The sequence below is a fragment of the Schistocerca americana genome, chromosome 4 (assembly GCF_021461395.2).
Source record: "Schistocerca americana isolate TAMUIC-IGC-003095 chromosome 4, iqSchAmer2.1, whole genome shotgun sequence".
NCBI classification, from domain to species: domain Eukaryota; kingdom Metazoa; phylum Arthropoda; class Insecta; order Orthoptera; family Acrididae; genus Schistocerca; species Schistocerca americana.
In genome coordinates, this window is record NC_060122.1 from 629,825,245 (window position 1) to 629,844,604 (window position 19,360).

General features: G+C 43.9%; 1 protein-coding gene across 1 annotated transcript in view; it reads left to right on the top strand.

Moving 5' to 3' along the window:
• Positions 1–19,360, top strand: part of LOC124613061 — a 614,428-nt gene that overhangs the window by 464,894 nt on the left and 130,174 nt on the right. The window lies entirely within an intron of this gene.

Below are 19,360 nucleotides of genomic sequence, written 5' to 3' on the forward strand. Positions count from 1 at the left end.
CCCCACAGGACCTGATTGGCATTGAAGTCTCCCAGGACGAGAAATGGGCGGGGGAGTTGGTCGATAAGATCTGTGAGAGCGTCTAAGGTCATTGCATCCAGAGGGGGTAAATAAAGGGAGCAAACGGTAAGCCTCCGAGGTGAATGAATTTCAACTGCAACTGCTTGCAGGTCAGTATCCAGGGGGAGAGCAGAGGAGTGGTGGTCATTATTGACAAACACAGCTACTCCGCCTTTGGCCCTTTCTCCAGTCAGGTCATCTTTGCGATATGACGTATAGACCCTTAGTACAGGAGCATCAGATGGTTTTAAATGCGTTTCCTGTAAACACAAGCACAGGGGGCGTTGCCGTGCTAGGAGGTTCAGTTCCTCCACATGTGCCCAGAATCCATTCATGTTCCACTGTATAATGGGAGCCATCTATCAGGGTGGGAGTACCTTCATTCTCACTTTCTGTTGGGGAGGAGAGCCCACAACAGGTGGAGGCTCAGTTTTGGGGCGAGATGATTGCCCCAGTCTGACACCAATCTCCATCGCCTCAGAAGAGGAGTCGAGAGAGACGTCAGAGAGAATGACATCCACATCAGGAGACTGTATAACTGCAGTCTCCTATAGTGGGCGAGTCTTCACCTTTGTCTTTGGCTTCAATGTTCTGGCCTGAGGTGGCTTTGGAGCCAAAACCTCAGAAGCAGTAGGGGGTGTAGCAGCGCTGGGCAGTGCACAAGACTGGACCCGGGAAGGGGCAGGAAGTTCCATGATGTCAGCTGCCACGGCCTGGTCAGAAGGCTGGGGGGGGGGGGGGGGGGCGAGCAGCAGGCTTCACAGGAACGGCAGCAGCACGCGTACATTGACAAGCGCAGGTGCTAGTGCTGACAGTAGCAACCTCCGTTTGTGTAGCGGCATCGGTTTTCAAGACTGGTTGTTTGAGAACGAAAGAAAAGGAAGCAGCGAACGTGGGCGGCTGCATGGACTTGTAGATTTTCTTCGCCTCACCATACGGGATGCGTTTTGTAGTTTTTAGTTCCTGGATCTTCCGTTGCTCAAGGAAAACTCTGCATCCCCTACTCCACACAGGGTGATCCCCAGAGCAGTTGACACACTTGGGAGGAGAGGAGCAACCAACTCCCTCATGGGCGGCTTTACCACAATTCCCGCAAGTGGCTTCCCCTCTACAGCCGAGAGTAGTGTGTCCAAAGTGTTGGCATTTAAAACACCGCATGGGGTTGGGGTAATAAGGCCGTACACTGAGACGTAGGAAACCTGCCTTCACATGCTCTGGCAATTTGGTGGTGTTAAATGTAAGGATAAATGAGTCAGTCTTTATGAGAGCACCATCCACCCGTTTCATAATGTGTTGCACGTCGACAATTCCTTCCCGGGACCATTCAGCCTTCAGTTCGTCTTGTGGAATGTCAACGAGATCTCTGCAAGTCACAACACCCTTGCTGTAGTTGAAGGTGTTGTGAAATTCAATCTCTATCGCAAACTCCCCAAGAAATTGTGCCTTCTGAAGATTCTGGACTTGCTGGAAGCTAGATGTTTCAACCAACAAGGTGCCATTTTGCAAGCGCTTTACAGATTTTCATGTGCCAGCAATACCTTCTAAGCCCTTCTGCATATAAAACGGCGAAACTTTTTCAAAACTCCCATCTTTTCTTTTAATTATGAAAAACACATTCTGCGAAGCAGCATGCTTTCTGTTACTACTACCTGAATCAGGAGGACTGGCTACACGAGCCCTCTTGTTGGATTGGGTGTTAAAACCCACCAGCGGTCCACCTTTTCCGCTGGCAGGAAGAGAATAAAAGTTCGAGGGTTCCATCTCGGTCCCACGAGCAGCTAGGGAACTAGAAGTCCATCTAGACAGAGCCCCGCGTGCCTAGGTAAGCCTTATACAACTGGGGCGCGGCAGGTGCCCCGGAGGTTGCCCGCTTGCGACTGTTCCACCCCAACAGCCATGCATCTTATAGGCGCGCAGCACACCGTAAGATTGAGGGGTTTTTATAGAGGTTTGCCTTCCTCGCAATCCAGGCGGTCAAGCCAAGATTACCATTCCCCGCAGCACACAACATTCCACCGCAGCGCCATGCGGTGGTCGCTGAAGCATGTCTGGGGTTTACGGTGACAGGAGACTGGCGGCGCTGACCAGTCCCCAGCTCAGGACCCCGGGGTCGCCAAGCCCGTACTCAGCAAATGAATGCTGAGCCCCTGGGGGGGGGGGGGAAATGGTTACATGGAACGCTTGACGGCAGGCAAAGAATATGAACGTTCTAAAATAATGTGTCTTCCATTTCTTAATTCATCACCAACCCATTATGACACCAAATATACTGCTCTAATGATAGCTAGAGATGCATGTAAAAGACATAATCAGACTATATGCTTTGTCACATTTGATCAGCCTCTGTATTGGAAGGCAAGGGATATTGTGGAGATTGACCTTCCTGAATTTCATAATGTGTTTCCATTTCCTTATGTCGTTCATGGGATGTATCGGTATGATCATGGGTGGAAGTGGATTAAAGGACTTATTTGGTGTAATATTCGCTGAAAACAGCGTTGAAAAGATTTTGTCAGGAGATGCATATTCCAGGGCTGTGCGTGCGCATTTATTGTGTCACCTTGCTTTGGCCTGTCAAGTGTTGGATCACATTGAGCTAACAGAAGATGAACGTGGGACATTGAATGACTTGTCTTCTCCTTGTGATGAGTCACAACTGTCAGTTGGCCAGGATACCAGTGTTCTCAGGGAAAACGTCATAAAAATTTTTGTAACAGCCGTGAAAACGATTGAAAGTAAGGGACCCACAGGAAAATTATGGGTTCAGTACTACAAGATGGTCGTTCTCATGAAACAATTTATTAAAGTGGATCGATCAGGCAATTAGGAACTACATCTTGAAAGCGAGTGAAAAATGCTTCCCTACTTCCATTCAGCTGGACATTTTATGTACGCTAAAAGTGGCCACCTCTACTTACAGGATAAGTTGAGGCTCGAGGGGAAAATGGATTTATCAGAATATGAGAAGTTCACAACGAAAGGACATTTTACAATCCGGCGATCAGAAAAATTTTGGTCAGGGGTTCCTTCTGACATGACTATAGAAAAAACATTGATGATAACCATGAAGAGTTCTGGAGGACTTACTTCTGGCCGAGGAATTACGGATAGTGTATTAACCAGATGAACATGGGGTATGATTCAGATGCAGAACATTTGTGAAGAAATTGAGTCGTATTCCGAATTGAGCGCAGTAACATCAGAACAGCATGTAGATGCAAGAAGTTGTCGCATCGAACGAGATGGCAAAGACTTGCGTAAGCTGGGTGATTGGCTTTCGGTGCACCCTCCCTTCCCTGAAAGTGATTTTATAATGTCTATCAACAATGGTGTTGTCGGAGCGGAGGATGTTAATTCTCATATGTGTCACGAAGAGGGGGAAAAAGGCGTGAAAAGAATAGTTGGTGACAATTTCCAAGATGTAAAGTTCCGTAGAAAAGACAAAGTTGTGACTCTCCTTTCTGCGTTCAATTCTCTAAAAGCTGGGAGCACTAAATATACACCTGTTGATCATTTAACTCTTTTCCAAAGGATTTGTTTAATGAAACAAAGTGAAGAAGAGTTAAAAGCCTTTCTGAAACATGAACTGGCTCCTTACAAAATGTCCCTATTCTCAGAAAAAGGCATGCGAAAAGAAAAAAAATGCCTTCGTTCCAGTGGAAGCTGTGAAGTTAGGTGAACCGAATAAATTTTTTGTCATTGATGGACGGTACCTTATCCACAAACTGACTTGAACTCGAAATGTTTGCTTAAAGTCAATAGCCCAAAGCTATGTTTCTTACCTGCAACGTTATTTTGGATCTCAATTTGCTATTGTATTTGATGGGTATCCATGTGAGGGAGACAAATGTAGCACAAAGAGTGCTGAGAGGATTCGTAGGTCCAAAAAACATTGTTCGGTTGACGTTGTGGTTGAATCAGAGATGGTGAACCAAGTCCCTCAGGACAAGTTCTTGTACAATGAACAAAACAAGATGAGTTTGATCACACTTCTTAAAAAGGAATTTCTGGAGTATAGCATTGAAGTGCACCAGGCACAAGAAGATGCTGACGTTATGATTGTAACATCTGCCATTTCAAGAACCAAAGATTTTGGAAGTGTTGTCATTGTAGGAGAATATGTTGACCTGCTTGTGCTCATGACCGGTTTGGGGCAAGGCATCGAAAACTTACTTTTTCTTAAAGCCAGGGAGAGGAAATGCTGAAGACAAGTGGTTTTCCACTGCATCTTACAAGTTTGACAGTGAATATACTCTGTTCACCCACGCCTTTAGCGGATGTGATACAACATCCGCTTTTTTTGGTCAAGGAAAAATTAAGTGCTGCAATATTGTTGCGAAAAATGAACACCTAACCTCAGCGCTTTGCACGTTCAATAAACCACATGCTACCCGTGAAGAAATAATAACAGCAGGAGAACGGGTTACTATCCCATTGTATAGTGGAGGTGTCAGCAGTTCCCACACACTAGACCATTGGCGGTACCAGCTATTCGCCAAGTCTGCCACAAAAAACAAACTGAATCTTTCACGGTTGCCACCTACACAAGATGCTGCACAAGATCATTCGTTGCGGACTTACCAACAAGTCCAAAGTTGGATGGGAAACTGGAAACCTCCTGAGAAATGGGGCTGGAATCACAGTGACCACGGTCCAATACCCGTTATAATGAGCCAAGATCCAGTACCTGAAGCACTTCTTCACATTGTTTCATGCTCATGCAAGCTGAACTGTAGCGGAGCGTGCTCCTCCAGTAAAGCGGGTTTGAAATGTTCTGCAATTTGCAAGAAATGTATTGGGGCAACTGTGAAAACGTGCCAAAATTTTTATATGAAGGCAGTGAAGAAGACATTATGGAGGATGTTGAGGAAACCGCTGACGAAATCAACGAACTTGCTGAGGCTGACTAGCTGTTTAAAGAAGAGATCAATCTTGGATCAACTCTATGTACAGACCCTGAATCCGTAACTCAAGGTATTTCTGGTGACACTGAGGAACCTGGCCCATCAAAACGTTGGAAGTGATGCTCGTATCTGTCTCAAGTGCGCTAAAGTGCGCTATTACAAGTATTACACACCCAGAACTGTCAACATTTTTTAGTAACATAGTTTTACAAATACCAGGGCTGAGGTGGCCCATAGTGAACTTGAGGTAGTGATGTAAGAATCACAATAGTTGGGTGCCTAGCAATCCTCATGTTGCATACACAGAAATTGAATACCTGAAAGTGAGGTGGTGAATTCCAACATACACTCCTGGAAATGGAAAGAAGAACACATTGACACCAGTGCGTCAGACCCACCATTCTTGCTCCGGACACTGCGAGAGGGCTGTACAAGCAATGATCACACGCACGGCACAGCGGACACACCAGGAATCGCGGTGTTGGCCGTCGAATGGCGCTAGCTGCGCAGCATTTGTGCACCGCCGCCGTCAGTGTCAGCCAGTTTGCCGTGGCATACGAAGCTCCATCGCAGTCTTTAACACTGGTAGCACGCCGCGACAGCGTGGACGTGAACCGTATGTGCAGTTGACGGACTTTGAGCGAGGGCGTATAGTGGGCATGCGGGAGGCCGGGTGGACGTACCGCCGAATTGCTCAACACGTGGGGCGTGAGGTCTCCACAGTACATCGATGTTGTCGCCAGTGGTCGGCGGAAGGTGCACGTGCCCGTCGACCTGGGACCGGACCGCAGCGACGCACGGATGCACGCCAAGACCGTAGGATCTTACGCAGTGCCGTAGAGGACCGCACCGCCACTTCCCAGCAAATTAGGGACACTGTTGCTCCTGGGGTATCGGCGAGGACCAGTCGCAACCGTCTCCATGAAGCTGGGCTACGGTCCCGCACACCGTTAGGCCGTCTTCCGCTCACGCCCCAACATCGTGCAGCCCACCTCCAGTGGTGTCGCGACAGGCGTGAATGGAGGGACGAATGGAGACGTGTCGTCTTCAGCGATGAGAGTCGCTTCTGCCTTGGTGCCAATGATGGTCGTATGCGTGTTTGGCGCCGTGCAGGTGAGCGCCGCAATCAGGACTGCATACGACCGAGGCACACAGGGCCAACACCCGGCATCATGGTGTGGGGAGCGATCTCCTACACTGGCCGTACACCACTGGTGATCGTCGAGGGGACACTGAATAGTGCACGGTACATCCAAACCGTCATCGAACCCATCGTTCTACCATTCCTAGACCGGCAAGGGAACTTGCTGTTCCAACAGGACAATGCACGTCCGCATGTATCCCGTGCCACCCAACGTGCTCTAGAAGGTGTAAGTCAACTACCCTGGCCAGCAAGATCTCCGGATCTGTCCCCCATTGAGCATGTTTGGGACTGGATGAAGCGTCGTCTTACGCGGTCTGCACGTCCAGCACGAACGCTGGTCCAACTGAGGCGCCAGGTGGAAATGGCATGGCAAGCCGTTCCACAGGACTACATCCAGCATCTCTACGATCGTCTCCATGGGAGAATAGCACCCTGCATTGCTGCGAAAGGTGGATATACACTGTACTGGTGCCGACATTGTGCATGCTCTGTTGCCTGTGTCTATGTGCCTGTGGTTCTGTCAGTGTGATCATGTGATGTATCTGACCCCAGGAATGTGTCAATAAAGTTTCCCCTTCCTGGGACAATGAATTCACGGTGTTCTTATTTCAATTTCCAGGAGTGTATAATATGAAGTATAATGTATTTACACTACACAAACAGAAACTGAAAAAATAGTGTTCAAAAATAAAGTATCTTGCCACTATGCTCAAAATTTGAAATATTGGTATTTTTTGAGGCGCTGTAGCGTCTTAGATATTGATAGTAGAAAAAAATGCCAAGAATCAAATTTGTAGACAATTTTGTGCTCTTTAAAAAAGAAAATAGATGTTAAAGCGATAGGAGCAAAAAAACCGAGATATTTTGAAAAAAAACTGAAAAAATGCCGAAATTTTCCAAGTTTTTTCACTGCAGTAAGTTTTCCCAAGCGAAATTTTGTTAGAAAAACTCGGTTTTCTGATCTTTCTAACCATATGAACGAGTTGAAAAAATAAACTCATCTATTCCACCTTTTGCAAGGTATATCTGCTATTTGACTGGACTACAAAGAATCATACGATAAAAATGCGCTGCTGTTATGAGAAAAATAATGTTAAAGAATTCCAGGAAAACAGGAACATTAAAGAGTAGCATGGCACTAAATCAACTTAAGAGCGCTATATAATATCAACATTACACATAAGTAAATGAGATATGAGAGTTCGTGAACGAAAGTTTTACCATAAAACTCCTAGCAGTTACCTGACATGCATAAGACGCAGTGGTATTAATGTGACCACCGTCAATGCTCGACGTCAGTGCTCCGTAAACACTCGCCTGCATGTGTGGCCGAGCGGTTCTAGGCGCTTCAGTCTGGAACCGCGTGACCGCTACGGTCGCAGTTTCGAATCGTGTCTCGGGCATGGATGTGTGCGGTGTCCTTAGGTTAGTTAAGTTTAAGTAGTTCTAAGTTCTAGGGGACTGACGACCTCCGATGTTGAGTCCCATAGTGCTCAGAGCCATTTGAATCATTTGAATAAACACTCACAGATGGGAGCACTAGCAATGGAGGGTATACGAAACATATGGGGGGGGAGGGGGGGAGGGAGGCTGGAGGGGAAGAGACACGAAAAACAGAGCAGTGATTGTTGTAACGAGAAAACGTGTGATTTATCTGACATCGAAAAGGGAATAATTATTAGCATCCAGGGGAAGAATGGAAGCAGTTCCGAAACTGCTAACTTCAAACCAGTTCTCGTGACGTCGTGTTTAAAGTATACCGGGCATGGTAAAGTGGCGTTATCCAAAACAGCAGGTGCCGAGGCAATTGTGGTGCACCATGGGCCATAGAAGACAGGGGTGAACGACGGCTGCGGAGATGTGTACGTACGTATAACTAACGAGTAACTAACCTCCCAGATGAACCAAAGTGCTACCAACAGTTCGTTCTCAAAGACCATTCAGCAAACATTGCTGCGGATGAGCCTCCGCGGTAGCCGCCTGGTTCATGCAGCTCTTCATCGTCGACGAAGGCTGGAGTTGGCACGCCAGTACCTCAACTGGATGTCCACTGGATGGTGATAGGTGACCTTATCAGATGTCAGTTTTCGCGTATGCAATGATACGCCTGAAAGCAAACACCTTGCAAAAATCTTTGCAAGGGTCCAGATGGCGGAGGCAGCGTTATGGTCTAGGGAATGTTTCTCTAGCATTCCCTCGATGACTTCTTCATTCGGGAAGGCACAAGTATGAGTCTATAATTGTGGCCCATGTCCACGACGCAGTTTGTTTTTCGTAGGCACGATGTCATTAGCCATCAGGTCCATGACAAGTTTCACGCAACTCGAAGGGTAAGTAGGTGATTTGAAAAGCATCAGGATGAGTTTACCGTACTCCCCTGTCCATCAAACACCCCAGATTTAAACACAATCGACAATCAGTAGGACAACCTCAATCGGACTGCTCACGCCATGGATCCCTAATCGGGTAACCTAGGGCAGCTGACCACGACACTGGAAATGGTATGGCTCTACACCACTGTCGCTACCTTCCAGAACTGCCTTGAGTCTAATACAGCACTTGTCGCAGCAGTCCGCTCTGCAAAAGTTGGTTTTTCAGGAGGTCGTATTAATGTGGCTGGAAAGTGTATAAGAATACAAACGGAAAAAGCTCTATACTTATATGGATATGTTCTTGCAATACCGGCCATGACCTTCTTCTTCTGTGCGTATGCACACACATTACCCAAACTCTTACGGGACTTGGTAAGAATGTGTTTCACGAGTAATGAGTGTGTTGGTTAGGGACACTACGAATGTAGTTTGTGGACAAATAAGGTAAGAATGTAGGTCTCGCGGGAGGCGTGCGCGAGATAATCCATGCAGTCGCACTATCGTCTGCACCCTCGGTGGTTCTGATGGTAAGACCGTCTGTCATGTAAGCCGGAGATTCCGGGCTCGAGTCCCACTGTACCTTCCTCAGCACATTTAAAATATTTCAGAATTTTGGTATGCGAATATATCCGTACTCTTTATAACACGCAGCTCACCTCTCACTACGATAAGCTCCCTTAACAGTAACTAGCCCACACCCTGTAGTCCATCGCTTTAGGTCGCTCATACTCATGCACTCACACTTCCAGAATCTTATTCATTTAGCCCAAAGCACTGTCATTATTCCTCTAACAGCGAATGTCTCTTGCCTCACAGGCCCAGTCTCCTTTGTTCTGTCTTACTACTACTGTCTCCTCTTTTTGGCACTTATTCCTTCTTGCTCTCTCTTACTGTTACTATCTCATCCATTTCTTTCCACCTCTGCTCTCTCTTCTCGCTGTCATTCTATCGCTCTTTCTCGCTGTCATTGTCATAGATTCAGTCTTTCTTGATGACTGGCTCTCATCCACTTCCAATGTTTCTTTCTCTTTATGCTCGCCCACTGTCACTCTCCGTCACTCGTTTTCTAGCAGTGTTCTATCACTGTCTATTACATTTCACTGCCACAGTGTTCCTCCCTTTCTCTCACACTGCATTGTCTCCGTCACTCATTTTATACCACAACCACTATCTACGATCTTCCGGTATTTATTACTTTTTCGTCTCTTTCGCACTGCCATTGTGTCCTTCACGATCAGTGTGATAGAGCAGGAATATGCTCGCATAGCGAAAAGTTTCTAAAGTTGCTCAGGAAGGTAGAATGAGGTTGATACCCAAGCCAGAGTTTTTAAACAGAAGTATATTCGCCTATTTTGTGTTCCGACAGGTGAATTTTGCAACTGGTTCCGTTTTCTTCCATGCTAGAGCACGGCATGTTACTCATATGGAAACAACATTATGGGTTAGAAAGTTTTAATAGTTTACTTATGAGAAACTGAAATAACGCGAAACTAGGTTTAAATATCAGACAGGATTTCATGTATACAATACGTTTGCTTCTACTTCAGTACTACAGCATGGGGTTCCCAGATCCCTTCTCAAGATGAAAGGGACATGATATATTTCTTCGTGCTATGTCACTTTAAAAACTACGTTTACACCTCACACCAAGTTTTACGTCCGTACTTTAAGCGTCTAGGGTTTGGTACCCCAAAACCAGATATGTGGGCTCTTCCTCAATAAAGGATAAAGATTTTTGAAAACGGAAAGGTGCTACTTCTAGACAAACGTCTAGAGAATGTACCGTTAAAATTTGAGCAACTTTCTGTACTTAGTTATTTAGGTATCTGTAGCAAACGGCGAAAAGTTGGTGAAAACACTTTTTCATGTTTCCTCAGGAAACGCCCGTGAACCAAATTATGTCTCAATAAGCCTGCTGAGGTGCACCGTAGACCACATCTAATGCCATAAGAACCAGCCGATTCGCTCCATTTCCCTAAGCTGGAGGAAATGCGTAATATTAAAAAATTTACACTGTAAAGTCGGACAGTTACAGTAAGACTATCCTTCTGTTGGATATAAAAATGGTCCCTAGCCCAAGGGCCACCCAATACACCACCAATGGAATCCTAGGTATGAGCCCCCTGAAGAATACTGTTTTTATGCGTGTAGTTTTGGACCATATTGGTAGCGCACGTTGTCGCATGCATACCCATAAGGCCTACTGTAGGTTTGTGTCTTAAGGCAAGCACTTTTGCAGTAATATCATTAGACACAAGAGATTATCATTGATTTAATTACATATGTTGTTTATAACAGACCTAGTACTTAAGTGTTCCGATTAGAAATAACTTTAGATTCCACTTAATGACGGAGGCTCCTCAATTATAGGAGGCAGCCACTATTGCAGGCCACCAGAAGTTTGGGGATAGGGGCGGTATTCTACACAGGGCGTACAAATGGCGTTTACAAAATTCGACTACAGTTATATTGTACGCGTTCATAAAACATAACTCAACTAAACAAGGGCATTCGTGTGGATCCAACGTTCATTCTCGTAACTTGGTGATGCATGAGGTTTTTTGTTGCTTTCGCATATTTTGAAGTGAGAGATGATTGATCTGAGCTAGTGACAACTTTTCCTAGTATGTTAGGTTGCTTGTGATGTATATGTATCTCGAAATCGAATTTCTGTGAAACTTTAAAATGTCGATCATTGTTCTCCGGACAGTGTCACTGATTTGACGCCACCACTTGTTGACTGTTGACACGCCATAGTCCAGTCGTAGTTCTTTCAGTTGGCTGGAAATTGGAACTGTGGGAGGGAATCCACAAGTGGGTGCGGGTGCTGGGAGACGTATGGTGTCAACGGAAGTACGGAGTGGGCAGCCGGAGATCGGAAATGGCGGAAAATTGGATCGACAGCTACAAGTCACGTGTCGCGTGGTTCTATCCGACACGTGTTGTTTGCGTCCGCAGTTAATGTGGCAGAATAAACCACTCCCACTTCTCTCTCTCTCTCTCTCTCTCTCTCTCTCTCTCTCTCTCTCTGTGTGTGTGTGTGTGTGTGTGTGTGTGTGTGTGAAGAGTGCCAACAGTAGTCTGTGCTGGGAACAATGTATGAATGTCTTCAACGTTCACAATCAAATTTAGTCTAATGTAATCACCCCAGAAAACGTAAATGTTCCCAGATCTCAAGACAGAAACGTACTGGGCACCGAAAAAATAAATCGCAGATATTCAGTCAAGTTATGTCGGCTATTCCATAATTTGTAAAATTATGCAACATTGTGGAATTACGGCCATGAAACGGCGTTCAATCAACTACGAATTTGAGGAGGAGTGTGCTTCAGAAGTAATTTGTCCCCACCAGAACCTGTTATTCTAAAGAGCAGGACCAGTTCACTGAAGTATGTATATTTTGGAGAGGTACTGGCAAAAGTAAGCTGGATAGATAAGTAAATAGAGCATTTAACCGTATAGTTAGAGTCCCAATGCAGCACAGAGCTTTAATATTCCGAGAAGAAGCACTAAGTGAAAGATGGACAAATATTAAAATCCTGACCACTGCTAATTTCGGTAGAAGTGATTTTTCTGTGATGTTTATTAGATAAAAATGTTACTCCAAAATTACCTTTGCTAGATGATCCCATCAGTCTATTAATTTGTAAAAACAATCGTATGCTTAGTGGAAACAACACTGCAGTAAGGTAGTGGTCATGGGTTATTGGAAGCTACAATGTTTTTCATAGTGGAAGCTAAGGACAGCTTCTTTTGTATTTGGATTGTTTACAGAGAGCATTAATGAAACGTTACTCCAACAAATGAGGCAAATGGCAGAAGACAGAGACGGATGGCGAGTTCTCCTGGATGCCCTATGCCCCCATAGGGGCCAAAGGAATTAAGTCAAGTCAAGTCACTCCAACAAATTAATGACCAATTAGAACAAAAATATTGACGACACGAATACTTATTTAAACTTTGAACAGTCTTCAATTACTGTATGATTTCCAAAGTAAAATCTCGATATTTCTGCATGTAATATTGCTACATAATTATCATCCTCGAAGAAATGATTAGCACGCCCTCTCCAAAATTCACTATGTACTGCGAATGTTCGTGACGACGTCAAATATTGTTACCACTAGCTCTTCATGGGTATCGTCTATCTTCCAATAATCGATTTTAGGCTGGTCTTTTGTTGTCGCACTTCCAAAGGTATATTTCCGAAGTCTGCTATTCTCGAAAATTAAGTTCAACGTGATGTATGCTGTCCTGATCTGTCCCTTTTTTAAGCGATAGTAATATTTTAGGACGCGGTAGTATAGACTGACCGGAATAAAATATTCCGTATAATATGAGAAATTTTTATAGGTTCAAATGGGTCTGAGCACTATGGGACTTAACATCTGTGGTCATCAGTCCCCTAGAACTTAGAACTACTTAAACCTAACTAACCTAAGGACATCACATACATCCATGCCCGAGGCAGGTTACGAACCTGCGACCGTAGCGGTCACGCGGTTTCAGATTGAAGCGCCTACAACCGCACGGCCACTCCTTCAAACTTTTATAGGTTAAAGATGTAGAGCTATTAGAATTTAATCAAAGAAATAATCCCAGATGATGTTAACCGAAGGCAGATAACGATGTTAGAGAACTAGCTTTTAATAAATTCTACTTCCGACTTAAGTGCCATCTCGAACTCTCTTGAAAACAACCCATGTCGTCTTGATATTCTGTTATGAGGGCAGTGCAGTCATTTCTTGGGTTTAATTTTTCCTTGTAGACTTCTCGTTTCAAATATCCCCAGAGGCAAAAATTTAACAGGGTACGGCCAGGGGAACTAGGTGGCCAAGAAACGTCACCATTTCTGCAGATTCATTTTTCGATTAATGTTAGGTTTAGATGAAGCACCACCGCAATTACACTTTACTGAAACACTCTGTCTATTTTCCAGAATGGTTTGCATCAGTAGTGGAATCGTATCTTTCAGCAATGGACTTTAGCTTTCAATTTGCAATAAGTTCGAACTGTTTAGATATAAGTTCGAATCGACCATTTGCTACCGTAAGCAGGTTTTCCCAGAGTTTTTTGAGTAGTTGTAGCCTCCATCGAATGGGCCCAGCGTTTACCTGTGCTGTGATATGAGGTGCGGTTTCATTCCGAAAGCAGTTTAGGATCGGTACCCAGGAAGATAAATTAAAATGCCAACACCTCACCCTTTCACGTCAAAACGAGCAAGAAAAGCGAAAATAGTATTTAGTAAACCGTAGCAGCTTCCAGCCATCTATTTATTAGCTACACCGGAGGAATGTAGGAGAATGCTTAAAACGCCACAGTAAGCGGCTGCCATCTCAGACCATAGATAAACTTTCATTGTAGATATAGTTACACACTTTTAGATGCCACTGAGTTTGGCAAACTACTTAAAGTTGTGCGTATGCCATATCTTCTTTATGTTCGTACTAGTAGTAATATCACTTCATCTGATTATCTGTTACCAGGTAAATATACTGTAAAACTAACTTAGTTCAGTTGCGTCTCTTTAAAAGTACAATACGGTATACTAATCGTTGGTTGTTCACTAACACTTACGTGTTACGACCTCAATACAACGACCACCTACTCCACTCTTCGTGATGTTGGGGATGTCTTCATCCACATCTACACAGCACTCCGCAATCCACTTTATGGTGAGTTACGTAGATACTTGTGGTACAGCTGTTCCCTCTTCCCTTTTTCCTCCGCGAATGGAGCATGGAAAGAATGACAGCCGTTAAGCCTCCGTTCTAACTCAAATTTCTCGGATTCTTTCGTTGCGTCGGTTTCGCTAAATTGTGTGCGAAGCAGTGATGTAAACCTCGATTCTTCACGGATAGTAACACCAGGAAATTGTAACAGTAAAATGCTCTGTGATGCACAACGCTTTCTTGTAAAGTTTGAAAATTGAGTTCATTGAGCATTTTCGCACTGCTCTCTCTCCGACTAAGCTATTCCGTGACGATACGCGCTGCTCTTCGTTGGATCTCTGGTTGTTGTTGCTTTGGTCTTCAGTCCTGAGACTGGTTTGATGCAGCTTTCCATGCTACTCTATCCTGTGCAAGCTTCTTCATCTCCCAGTACCTACTGCAACCCACATCCTTATGAATCTGCTTAGTGTATTGATCTCTTGGTCTCCCTCTACGATTTTTACCCTCCACGCTGCCCTCCAATGCTAAATTTGTGATCCCTTGATGCCTCAAAACATGTCCTACCAACCGATCCCTTCTTCTAGTCAAGTTGTGCCACAAACTTCTCTTCTCCCCAATCCTATTCAATACCTCCTCATTAGTTACGTGATCTACCCACCTTATCTTCAGCATTCCTTTGTAGCACCACATTTCGAAAGCTTCTATTCTCTTCCTGTCCAAACTGGTTATCGTCCATGTTTCACTTCCATACATGGCTACACTCGATACAAATACTTTCAGAAACGACTTCCTGACACTTAAATCTATACTCGATGTTAACAAATTTCTCTTCTTCAGAAACGATTTCCTTGCCATTTCCCGTCTACATTTTATATCCTCTCTACTTCGACCATCATCAGTTATTTTACTCCCTAAATAGCAAAACTCCTTTACTACTTTAAGTGTCTCATTTCCTAATCTAATCCCCTCAGCATCATCCGATTTAATTTGACTACATTCCATTATCCTCGTTTTGCTTTTGTTGATGTTCATCTCATATCCCCCATTCAAGACACTGTCCATTCCGTTCAACTGCTCTTCCATGTCCTTTGCTGTCTCTGACAGAATTACAATGTCATCGGCAAACCTCAAAGTTTTTATTTCTTCTCCATGGATTTTAATACCTACTCCGAATTTTTCTTTTGTTTTCTTTACTGCTTGCTCAATATACAGATTGAATAACATCGGGGAGAGGCTACAACCCTGTCTCACTCCTTTCCCAACCACTGCTTCCCTTCCATGCCCCTCGACTCTTATAACTGCCATCTGGTTTCTGTACAAATTGTAAATAGCCTTTCGCTCCCTGTATTTTACCCCTGCCACCTTCAGAATTTGAAAGAGAGTATTCCAGTTAACGTTGTCAAAAGCTTTCTCTAAGTCTACAAATGCTACAAACGTAGGTTTGCCTTTCCTCAATCTTCCTTCCAAGATAAGTCGTAAGGTTAGTATTGCCTCACGTGTTCCAACATTTCTACGGAATCCAAACTGATCTTCCCCGAGGTCCGCTTCTACCAGTTTTTCCATTCGTCTGTAAAGAATTCGCGTTAGTATTTTGCAGCTGTGAGTTATTAAACTGATAGTTCGGTAATTTTCACATCTGTCAACACCTGCTTTGTTTGGGATTGGAATTATTGTATTCTTCTTGAAGTCTGTGGGTATTTCGCCTGTCTCATACATCTTGCTCACCAGATGGTAGAGTTTTGTCATGACTGGCTCTCCCAAGGCCATCAGTTGTTCTAATGGAATGTTGTCTACTCCCTGGGCCTTGTTTCGACTCAGGTCTTTCAGTGCTCTGTCAAACTCTTCACGCAGTATCTTATCTCCCATTTCATCTTCATCTACATCCTCTTCCATTTCCATATTATTGTCCTCAAGTGCATCGCCCTTGTATAAACCCTCTATATACTCCTTCCACCTTTCTGCCTTCCCTTCTTTGCTTAGAACTTGGTTGCCATCTGAGCTCTTGATATTCATACAAATGGTTCTCTTCTCTCCAAAGGTTCTTTCAGTTTATCCAGGTCCCATCTCCTTAAATTCCCGCCTTTTTGCAGTTTCTTCAGTTTCAATCTGCAGTTCATAACCAATATATTGTGGTCAGAATTCACATCTGCCCCTGGAAATGTCTTACAATTTAAAACCTGGTTCCTAATTCTCTGTCTTACCATTATGTAATCTATCTGATACCTTTTAGTATCTCCAGGATTCTTCCAGGTATACAACCTTCTTTCATGATTCTTGAACCAAGTGTTAGCTATGATTAAGTTATGCTCTGTGCAAAATTCTACAAGGCGGCTTCCTCTTTCATCTCTTCCCCCCAAGTCCATATTCACCTACTATGTTTCCTTCTCTCTCTTTTCCTACTGACGAATTCCAGTCACCCATGACTATTAAATTTTCGTCTCCCTTCACTACCTGAATAATTTCTTTTATCTCGTCATACATTTCATCAATTTCTTCATCATCTGCAGAGCTACTGTAGTAGGCATGGGCTTTGTGTCTATCTTGGCCACAATAATGCATTCACTATGCTGTTTGTAGTAGCTAACCCGCACTCCTATATTTTTATTCATTATTAAACCTACTCCTGCATTACCCCTATTTGATTTTGTATTTATAACCCTGTAATCACCTGACCAAAAGTCTTGTTCCTCCTGACACCGAACTTCTCTAATTCCCACTATATCTAACTGTAACCTATCCATTTCCCTTTTTAAATTTTCTAACCTACCTGCTCGATTAAGGGATCTGACATTCCACGCTCCGATCCGAAGAATGCCAGTTGTCTTTCTCCTGATAACGACGCCCTCTTGAATAGTCCCCGCCCGGAGATCCGAATGGGGGACTATTTTACCTCCGGAATATTTTACCCAAGAGGACGCCATCATCATTTGTTGTATTAATCCTATTTGTAATGCCCGAGGCTGATGAAGAGTACTCAAGAATCAGTTCAACAAGTGTTTCGTTAGTGGTACCTTCGTGCATGAAGCCTTAAAATTCTTCCTATGAAACTTAGTCTGACGTGCTAGTTTCCTACAATTTGTCTTTGTTTGTTGTAGATAATTCCAGATGGTTATTCTTATTTATTTTACAATATTTAATGTTTCGGGAGATATGTTACCGGCAGTGTAGTTGTAAAGTAGTGGATCTGTTCCCGTATTTCGGAACATTATGTCAGTCAACAGTCCCCTGCAATAATGTGATGGCCAAGAACAGTGCACTGTACTAAATCAGTAGTTACTTCATTTGCGGACTAATACAGTATGTTTTTAGGTTGGTTAGTACATCCAAGTATATGTGGCAAGAGCAACCCATTAACGCTTATTTTTCCCTAGGCACCAGATCAGCCCGCGTCCTGCCATCCTGATTTAGTTTTTCCGTGATTTCCCTAAATCGTTCCAGGCAAATGCCGGGATGGTTCCTTTGAAAGGGCACGACCAACTTCCTTCCCCGTCCTTCCCTAATCCGATCAGAGCGTTGAACTCGCTGTCTGGTCTCCTCCCCCACAACAACCAGACCCACCAGATCAGGTGTTGAAGTGTGGATGTGTGAATGCAAAACGGTTAGCTTAGAGTCACAGGCGTAGCACACTAAGGGTGCTGTTATAACCGTGCAGAAAACATCAGCATGTAAATTACCTTATGTGTTAGTAGCAAGACTGTTCGACGCAGAGAAAAGACAACGAACAGAGTAACATGTGTCCATATTAAGGTACAACATATAAAAACGAATAAAAGAATCTTCATTTATACATAATACAACCTATATGTAGGTACTGTAAACAGTAATGGTGCTAAATCTGTGGATTTTGTTCGCTTAAGATTGACAGGTTGAGCTCTGTCTGCTATGGAATGCTGAATCCAGTCATAAATCTGGCCCAATACTCGAAAAACTCTTATTTTTACTACCCGATGTCGTGGACGTCAGCGGTAGACTTAGCGCCGACGTTCGCAGCGTCCTGTGTCTCACTGACGAACAGAGCAGCTAAGTTTAGTACGATTTCTGTTTGGGGAAATAATGCTGATTATTATGGAGGAAAGTTTCGTTCCCCACGATCGTTGTAGTATGTGAGTACAGAACATGTTCCACAACTACGTAGCTGACTAATGGCAGCGGTAGAGGTCTCAATAGTACTTTTAATAGTAGACTGGCAATTGCAAGGAAATCGTTTCTGAAGAAGAGAAATTTGTTAACATCGAGTATAGATTTAAGCGTCGAGAAGTCGTTTCTGAAAGTATTTGTATGGTGTGTAGCCATGTATGGAAGTGAAACATGGACGATAACTAGTTTGGACAAGAAGAGAATAGAAGCTTTCGAAATGTGGTGCTACAGAAGAATGCTGAAGATAAGGTGGGTAGATCACGTAACTAATGAGGAGGCATTGAATAGGATTGGGGAGAAGAGAAGTTTGTGGCACAACTTGACTAGAAGAAGGGATCGGTTGGTAGGACATGTTTTGAGGCATCAAGGGATCACAAATTTAGCATTGGAGGGCAGCGTGGAGGGAAAAATCATAGAGGGAGACCAAGAAATGATTACACTAAGCAGATTCATAAGGATGTAGGTTGCAGTAGGTACTGGGAGATGAAGAAGCTTGCACAGGATAGAGTAGCAGGGAGAGCTGCATCAAACCAGTCTCTGGACTGAAGACCACAACAACAACAACACGATGGTTATCAGGGGAGAGGTAAAAAATGTTACGAATTATCAATTCTATTAATGTAGACAACTTATGGAGTAACTGTTCGCAGAATTACTGCAGAATAGAGAAAAGCTGCTGAAATGAAATCTAGGGAACTCTCAGTGTTGCTTATTTCTCTTAAAACTTGCACAAAGACAGAAAGCAATCAGTGCACAGGCATCCTCTGCTGTCAAGCTCTGTAACAATGTTCGCATCGTGGATGCAAATTATTGTGCGCCGTTGAACAACATATGGTATTAAACTTAATGGGTTAAATTGTTTATTACCAGGGCGTTAAATTAGGATACAGCTTTTATATGGAACCAATAACGATCCGGCTCGATATTAATAAACTGCCTATTATTGTGAAAGCAAAAGTCAGTGTAATGAGAGCACAATGCAAAACGTTGTCATACAACCGTAACGTCATTGTAAAAGGTGAACAGAGCATATAACGATCTACCTCGGAGGTATATCTGAACGAAATTTAT